The 9,584-nt window shown below is 40.3% G+C and overlaps 1 non-coding gene across 1 annotated transcript; it reads right to left on the bottom strand.

Annotated features, from left to right (window-relative positions):
* Positions 3,747-3,819, bottom strand: TRNAG-UCC. The gene has a single exon. It is a non-coding gene; the product is annotated as a tRNA-Gly (tRNA).

Here is a 9,584-nt window from a genome sequence, read left to right on the forward strand (position 1 = left end):
CTTGGAGCCCTTAGGTTCAAATAATTCAGAGTCACTTCGGAGGGAAAAAAATGAATTAAAATTCACTTCTTTGGATGAAAAAGAGACTGTTCGGACGAAAGCGAAAAAAGTGAAAGTCGCTCAGTTGTGTCCGACTCTTTGCGACCTCATGGACTGTAGCTCACCAGACTCCTCTGTCCAGGGAATGCTCCAGGCAAAAATACTGGAGTGGGCTGCCATTCCCTTCTCTAGGAGGTCTCCCCGACTCAGGGAGTCAGCCCAGGTCTCTTGCGCTGCAGGCAGATTCTTTACTGTCTGAGCTACCAGGGAAGCCTATATTGTTGGAATACTTCCACCTACATTGTCTCGTTTCTTTCTTTCCAGAAACTTATTGAACAGGCAAAGTAAACAAAATAATGCCATAAATAATTAGAAGGAACTGGAAAAAGAAATAGCAAAATAAGTCTCAGTTTATGAATATCCTCCTTATAAAACAGCCACATTTCTATCTTTCCTTACGAGTTCAAACAGGGCCTTACACACGTCTCCAAGCTACACAGTAATTGTTACTTATTTGTGTTTGTGTATTATAGATATACATATACATACATAGTTTTATTGCTTTATTTACATAAATATTCCTCAGTAAAAAAGAGTATGTTCATACCAGATTTTACTTATAGAAATTAAGTGGTAGATTCTTGGAATAGCCTCCCTAGAAATTTTTTTTTTCTTAAGTCAACAATGAATTCTCTTTGAAAAGAATTCTCTTCAATTCTCTTCTCTCTAGGTTCTGAATAAGAAATCTTCCCATAGAAGACAAACCTTGGAGTATTCAACATTGATTATTAAGTAAAATATAAATATTGTTAATGTCTTCCCTCAAGCCACCAACCCATTTAATTTGATAACACATTTAATTATAGAAGGATAGGGACCATGGTGAAGATATGACTTACCAAGCTTGTTCTGAACCCACATATTGGTTTTTAAAACATATCTAATATGCTAAGTGGAGCATCCAGAGTAAAATGCAAATAAGTAGAACTCAAGTAGGCTTCATCTGGACAGCACTCAGGTGAAAATTCCAACCTATGTGATCATGTGTGAAGTGATCCGGGGCTGGTCCCTTGGGAGACAGTCTGACTGAACACTGAGCCTCTTGGAAAGGTTTATCCCCTAGGGATGAAAGCCAAGCCTCTGGGAGCACTGATGGGAAAGGTCACTCGAAGGCCACATCTGCTTATGGTGTGCACTCACTAACAGTATTTAGCTACAGTTATTTTGAACACTTTTGTCTTTCAACCCTGAAGTGAGGATTAAAAATGATTACCCACGCCTATTTTGCCTACATCTGAATGCTGCCAGTGAGGTTCGTACTTGCTTGTGCTCTTGTCTTGCCGAGCTGGGTCCTTCTGATGCAACTTGAAGAGCTGTATTTAGCATTTCTTGCGGGCAGGTCTAGTGGTGATGAGCTCCCTCAGCTCTCATTTGTCTGAGAAGACCTCGTCTCCTCTCCATTTTTGAAGGCTACTCTTTCCAGGTTCACTGGCTTGGCTGGCAGGGTGTTATCCCTTTAAGCATTTTGAATATATCATCTCAACACCATTCTCGCCTTCAAGGTTTCTGCCGAACCTTGTGTGTAACAAGTCACTTTTGCTGCTTTCAGAATCGTCTCTGACTTTTAATGGCGTGATTACAATGCGCCTCCGTGGAGGTCTCCGCGACGGGGCTCCATCACCGACCCTATGATCCGGGCTTCCCCGGCGGCTCAGTGGTAAAGAATCCACCCGCCGTGCAGGAGACAGGCTCAAACCCCGAGTCAGTAAGATCCCCGGAGAAGGAAATGGCACCCCACTCCAGTACTCTTGCCTGGGAAAGCCCACGGACAGAGGAGCCTGGAGGGCTACAGTCCATGGGGTCCAAAAGAGTCGAACACGACGCAGCGACTAAACAACAACTATCTCACGACCCAGCTATTTCACTTCCGGGTGTAGATCCAGAGGAAACGAAATCAGCGTCTCAAACAAACGTCTACGCTCCGTGCTCACTGCAGCGTTATTCACGATAGGCGAGAAACAGAAGCATCTTAGGTGTGCACATGTGAGCGGATGAAGAAGATGCGGGGTGTGTGTGTGTGTGTGTGTGTGTGTACAAGCTGACCCTTGAATAACATGGGTTTGAACTGGAGTGGAGCCACTTATACCTGGGTTTTTGTTGTTGTTGTTGTTGTTCAATAAATAGGTTCTACAGGATCTGCAGTTGGCTGAATCTGAAGCTGTAGAACAACAGATAAGGAGGCTTATACAAAGATATTAGTTATTTTTTAGCTATCTAGTCAGGATTTTCAAGTACCTTGGGGGTCAGCACCCCTAACAGCCACGTGATTCAAGGTTAAACTGTGTGTCTGTACATAAATACACACACAATTTGAAATTATTCAGTCTGTAAAAAGAAGAAAACCCTGGTATTTGAGACAGAATGGATGAAGCTGGAGTATACAATGCTAAGTGAAATGGGCCAGACACAGAAAGATACCTACTGCAGACTTCACTTCTATGTGGAACCGAAAAAGCAAAGCTCGTAAGAACACAGAGTAGAACTGTGGTTTCCAGGGGCTGGGAGGTGGTGTGGGGGAAATAGGGAGATGTCAGTGAAAGGGTACAAAGATTTAGTCATGCGGGATGGTAAATTCTGGATGTCTAACACAGCACGGTGACTATAGCTGATACTGCTGTATACACAGGAAATCCCGTAAGAGTAAGTCTTAAATCTTCTCAGCACATACACACATAACATAGGGTAGCTATGTAGAAGTAATGAAGAAGGCATTTAGCTTGATCGTGGTAATCTTTTCACAGTTTATCCAGATATATAAAAACATTAAGTTGTATACCATAATATGTAAAACTTATATATGTCAAAGACATCTCAGTAATGTTGTCTTTAAAGAGAAGACTGGTTCTCAGATTGGCCTAAGCCCCAGCCCACATGGACTTATTTTCAGGGAGAGAAGCTGTGAAATGAACAATAAAATAAAGTCTTTTTATTTTCAATACTGAGCCCTCACTGTGGAAAATATGAAGAGGATATCAACACGTCATTAGCACAATTGGCAATCTCCTCGGTCCTTTGGACTGCACTGAAAATAAGACTGGAAATATTATTAAATGCACAGCAAACGTAACCCACGGTATATACTTCTGACATCTTCATTATGTCGTTAAGATCCTCTTTCTCCTCGTCCTACAACAAGTAAACATTAAGTTTGCTCCCCCTTTCTTCTTTCTTTTGGCTATAATTCCCTCAACTGTAGCTGTGCTACCAGTGAGGATAAAACCCGTGTTGAAGTAGTGCAAATTGAATGTGTGTGTAGATGAAGTTATCATTTTTGTTAAGCTCTGATCAGGTTTTCCTCTGCTCAATTTCTTAACATCAATCACTCTATTCCAAACACACAGTATACAAACAGGGCTCTAATGGAGAACCTTGTTAACTCCCCATTCAGACTATATTCACTATTTTATTCTTCCTGAGAGTGACGTATTTTGTACCAATTGTCTTTGTTAGAAGACTAATCTTCTTTGGAATTCAAAAATATTAATTATTGATCAGAATTACTATTACCTATGCACGTGTTTGCTTAATATGTGCTAAGGAAGTTAAACATTCTTTTTCTGTAATGTATTATACTTCCCAATGATTGTTTTCTAGAAGAGTGTTTATTTATTTGTTTAAGCTGCACTGCACAGCATGTGAGACCTTAGATCCCCAAGCAGGGATCGAACCTGTGCCTTCTGCATTGGAAGTGCAGAGCCTTAACCACTGGACCACCAGGGACATATCAAGGAAGTGGAATACTCTTGTATTAATTCTGCTTTTATTCTTCTACTTTTGAAACCACAGTCCTTCACCTCTTACTCACCGATGAGTTCACACAATCTTCTGTACTATATACTGCTATTGAATCACTGAAAATCTTGAAATAAAAGCACATGTGTTTTTTCATTACCTATCTTCTCTGAGGTAAAATCTTGACTTGAAATTCATGCATTTTCTCAAAGACGGCAAATTTTAAGTGACTGGTAAGTATGTCTTGCTCACATCTTTGATTTCAACATTGTACCTGATTAAAAGGTTTGCAAATGAGCCGTGCATGCATTATGCTTCCTTTGTCCTTCTATCGGCAAGATAATATCTTTCTCAACTTGGATACAGTCTTGGCACACATTTTATCCCCCACAAAGGATTCTCATCCTGCATTAAATGTCAGTAAGTGAAGCTGCCTTTACTGAAGCTTCTATAGGTGAGATGTCAGAAGATATCACAGCACACGTACAAGGCAACAAATTAAAAATTCTGATCGGACACATCTATCTCCTCTGCCTCTCTCATTCTGATCTCCATCAAACCATTCACTTTCTGACCTTTCTGGCTTGTAGTCCCTAGACTCACTTGCTGTTCACTTTTCCAGGATTAGGCTGGGCAGGTCAGTTATGTCCAGCTTCTGACTGCAAATCAGTGTACACAGAGTCATCATGATGTCCATCGAATGGTGAGCCCCTCAGATCAACGTTAGAGGCAGTCTGAAAGTTTTCTGGAAACCTTAAGGAATAGGGCCCTTTCCCCCTACCTCTGTATTTTCTTGTTTGCATTTAGCTTGATTGTTTTACCTCATTTTCACCTTATTTCCGTTATATTTTCTGAAATTCTCTGTGATCCCATGGACTCTTTGTGACCCCATACAGCATGGAATTCTCCAGGCCAGAACACTGGAGTGGGTAGCCTTTCCCTTCTCCAGGAGATCTTCCCAACCCAGGAATCGAACCAGAGTCTCCCACATTGCAAGTGGATTCTTTACCACTGAGCTACTAGGGAAGTGCTTGCTCCCTTTATATTTTCCAGAAATTCCTCACTGTTTTACCATTCTCAAGCATGCAACGCTGCCACATATATATTCACTTCTGTCCCCAAATTTCTTGTGTTGTATCATTGCAGTTTTGAAAACAAGGAGAAGAAATACACGTATCTGAGCTTCTATCTTTGAAAACTGTGTCAAAGTTTCTTATTTAAACACTTAAAATTCACATTTTAAAGGTCTATTTAATGATTACTCTACTGTACCTTCGTTTTTATTTGTATTATTTTATTCACTTTTAATTGGAGTATACTTGCTTTCCAGTGCCGTGTTAGTCTCTGCTGTACAGCAACGTGAATCAGCTACAAGTGTACACTGACCCCCTCCCTCTGGGGCCTCCCTCCCCTCCATCCCCACCCCGTCCCTCTAGGCCTCCACAGCTCACCAGGCTGAGCTCCCTGAGCTGCACGGCAGCTTCCCATCAGCTGGGTTTACGCGCGGTGACGCACATGCCAGGGCCGCTCTATTTGCCCCACCCTAGTGTACCTTCCTGCACACACACACACACCTGCTCATACCACTGCTTAGTGTTCTTGAGAAACACAGACAAAACGATGAAGTGTGACATGCCCGGAGTGGAGCTTTAGCCACTACGAAGCCAGTTATGGGGCTGACCTCCAAATGCAAGGCAGCTCTTTCAGGAAAGGGAAATCTATCCCTGAAAAGCACCCTGTGTCCAGCACCTACTAACACTGCTCCGTGCAGCAAATTGCTTTCAGAAGAAACATAAACGAAGCAGAACAAATGTGGTAAAACATACTTCCAAACCTAGAGAAGCAGGAAAGCGCTTATTTTCAGAGATTAGGGGCTAGAGAAACACTGCGCCGGGAAGAGGTCGCTGTTGAATGTGGTTATTGACCGAAGGGGCAAAAGGCGAGGAAAGAAGAGGCGGCTGCGCCCCCGCTAAACAGAGTGAGGCTCAGATGGGCCGGAAAATTACTCTGCACCCCCAGCTTATACCACCACCACTGCAAGCTCTCAGTTCTCGCAATTCTTCAGTTCAGTTCAGTCGCTCAGTCGTGTCTGACTCTTTGCGACCCCATGAATCTCATCACTCCAGGCCTCCCTGTCCATCACTGTCTCCCAGAGTTCACTCAGACTCACGTCCATTGAGTCCGTGATGCCATCCAGCCATCTCATCCTCTGTCATCCCCTTCTCCTCCTGCCCCCAATCCCTCCCAGCAGCAGAGTCTTTTCCAATGAGTCAGCTCTTCACATGAAGTGGCCAAAGTACTGGAGCTTCAGCTTTAGCATCAGTCCTTCCAAAGAAATCCCAGGGCTGATCGCAATTCTAATGTCCCCAAATACACACCCCATACGGACACAGAATCACAAATGAAACTCTTCTATCTCAAATAAATCCTGTTCTCAAGCTAAATGGCATGCATTTAATTCATCCATTTCTCTCTTCAAGTTTCCCTTAATGGTCGTTTCATCTATTTTTTTCATACAAACAGCGGTCATGAGGAACTTGAGTACACTTTTCTTGGGCACAGTGCCAGGGTCTCCAGACAGGGGTCAGCCTAGATTATCAACCTCAGCTTGTAAAACCTCACCATTATCCCAGTAAAGAAGTGTTTCTTCAGGACACAGATTAGACAAAGAGATCTCTGTGTTGAAAAAGATGGTTTCCTTCAACGGACTTACCAAGTCCAGGCCAAGCAAGTAGCTGGAAACCAGAAATCTGTCCCTTTTAGAACAATCAATGTGTTTGCTCTCTCTTTTTAAGTTTTTCCTTAGAGATTTGTATTAGAAAATTTTATTAGAATAACCCTTTAAAAAGGTTCTAAAACATTAAATAACATTTATTTCTTAAAAGTTAACGTGTGCATAACAGGAAACCAAACACACAAGAAGCAAAAAGCAACGTTATCCATCAAAACAAGCAGTTTACCTCTGATGCGTTCTTCCGGGTCTCCTTTATGTATTTACACAACTAAGCATCCGTTTTCATATAATTAGGATCATACAGTTATATACCATGCTTTTTCACACATCATGAATATTCACCATTTCAAACTCCCAAAGCTATGAACATTTTGATAACCAAAAATACACTACCACCGACTCAGTCTAGAAGGAGAAAAACTGTGCCTTTCTTGGAGACAAAAATTTCAAACAAACAAACAAAAAATGGCAACTGGCCTGTAATTAAAGATGTTGGCAGAGTTATGATTAAAATGCTACATTCCCTTCATGTTCAATTACAAAAGTGAGACATAAAGCAACAGAGTTCACAAAATATAATGCTTCTAAGAGGATTAACTGTCTGATCTAAACTATTAAAGTATTAGCAAGGAGGTATGTTTGCATTGAACTAATTAACAATGTATGCCTATTTTAAGGGAGAAAGGAAAATCAGTAACCAACGCCAGAGACCTAGTCACAATCTGAATATGGTCCAGTTAGCATTTGTCACTTTTCCCATATTCTTATCCCTCAGAGATAAAAAGAAACTTAGAAGACTCAAGTAAGAACAAAATAACTCACCACACAATGTTGGTCAATTTAGCATCAGCACTTTCTTACTGCCTCCTCTTGGCTGAACCTTCTGAAGGATATGGTCGATAAGAGAGGAGCATGAGCAGAGCAGCACTCCTAATTGCCACACTGCAGTATGTCATATACCAACATAGACACAGCAGTATCAGGAAAGCAGCTTTCATTATCAAATGAGAGGGAACACTATGAACCCACAAAGGTATTACTACTACTAAGTCGCTTTAGTCATGTCCAACTCTGTGCGACCCCATAGATGGCAGCCCACCAGGCTCTGCCGTCCCTGGGATTCTCCAGGCAGGAACACTGGAGTAGGTTGCCATTTCCTTCTCCAGTGCATGAAAGTGAAAAGTGAAAGTGAAGTCGCTCAGTCATCTCCGACTCTTAGCGACCCCATGGACTGCAGCCCACCAGGCTCCTCCATCCATGGGATTTTTCCAGGCAAGAGTACTGGAGTGGGGTGCCATTGCCTTCTCCAACAAAGGTATTGGCAAATTCTAATTAGTTTATTGACATTTGACATTCTACAAAAGCATGAATGGTACTTGGAGATTAAAAGATGAGACAAACTTTTATGTAAATGAAACATTTAACAGACATATATATAGAGATATATCGATATATCTATCTTAAGACATGAGGTATCAGAAAACTCTATGAAGCTATTTTAATTAATGACCAATGTTGCAAGACAGGGAACACCTTTGTAGATTGAAAATCTGCTGACACTGAAACCTCACCTAGGATAATCGATGGAAAGAGAAAAGAGAATAGATCAGTGAAAGTTAGAAAGTACAATTTTATTTAGCTTCTTTGTTAAATAAAAGAAAATTTAATGCTAAGGGGATAGACAAGGGCAATGATGCTCACAATTTATGTGCCACAAAACAATGAGCACCGAAAGGGTCCAGAACACTGTAGACAAAACTGAATTATTCGATGGCAGTTTCAGCCCAATAAAACTAGACAAGCAGGCTTAATAAAATAACTCAAATATGACAAAGACGGTGCTTATAAAATAAAGCTGCCACAATCTGTCAACTTATTACTCAGTCTTTCAATGAGCATTAGCAAGAGTTTAACCATGGTGAGCCCTGAAATTGAATGATATTAGTTGGCCATAGGAGCTTTTAACAACCTGAAAGTTGTACCCTTTGTGATATGTATTCCAAAATGCTCTTGTGAATCAAAGAAGCATTTTTAGGCTAATGTTCAAATTCCTGTCTTCTGATAAAAATCCTTAGGATGCTTCATTTTAACTTTTCATTTTATACTTCATAATGATGTTAAGGCTTTTCCACTATAGAATATATCACATAGTTGGAAAACCAAATGACAAACATAAGCAAAACCTTAACATCAGCTAGAAATCTCAACCCCCTAATTAATTTCTTTATGGTAATTAAAAATAGGTAGTCATAAAAGGCAATCATCTATAAACACTACTATACTATAATGCATGTAATATTGTACATATAATATCGCTTATTCATATTTACTTGCATACTGGTAGAATGGTGACAGAAAGATTAGAAGTAATTACCTTTGTGGGATTCTTGATTATTTTTGTTTTACTTTTGTACATTTATGAACAGCTCAGACAGGACACTATTATCAGGAAATAATCATTATTTGCAAAACATGCATTTCCCATAAGTATAAAATCAAAGACCTTTTCCAAATAGAAAGAAAGGCATGCATGCATGCAGATTGTATTGGAATTTCTTTGGTTTACAGTTTTCATGAAAGTGTGAAGAATGCAATCTCTGAAATAAGTGAAATTCTAGACATTTAAGCAATTTTTAATTATATAATACCTTTATGCCACTTCTGTATCTCACCTCATCTTCAAAGAGTGTGCTAACATAAACATAAACGCATTTCTAGAATAATATGTAGCAGTAAATTACACTGCACAAAATGTCCTCCGCAGTTTTGCTGGTGAAGAAAATTTAGCAAACATCAGTTTTCCTGTAATAATGTAAGTTAAATGCTTTAAAAATGACAGAAACTCAATCACATAAGAAAATACCAAATACATGGCATAATTTTGTTGACAGAAGGATGTAAGTCTACCGTGGAGATGCGTGCATTATGACAATATAAACATGACAAACTTAACAAATAAACAGAGTTATTTGGCCAGTCTCTCTGTCCCTTTGATCTCCCTGGCTAACATATTTTTAAA

The sequence above is a fragment of the Capra hircus genome, chromosome 27, assembly GCF_001704415.2.
Source record: "Capra hircus breed San Clemente chromosome 27, ASM170441v1, whole genome shotgun sequence".
NCBI lineage: Eukaryota > Metazoa > Chordata > Mammalia > Artiodactyla > Bovidae > Capra > Capra hircus.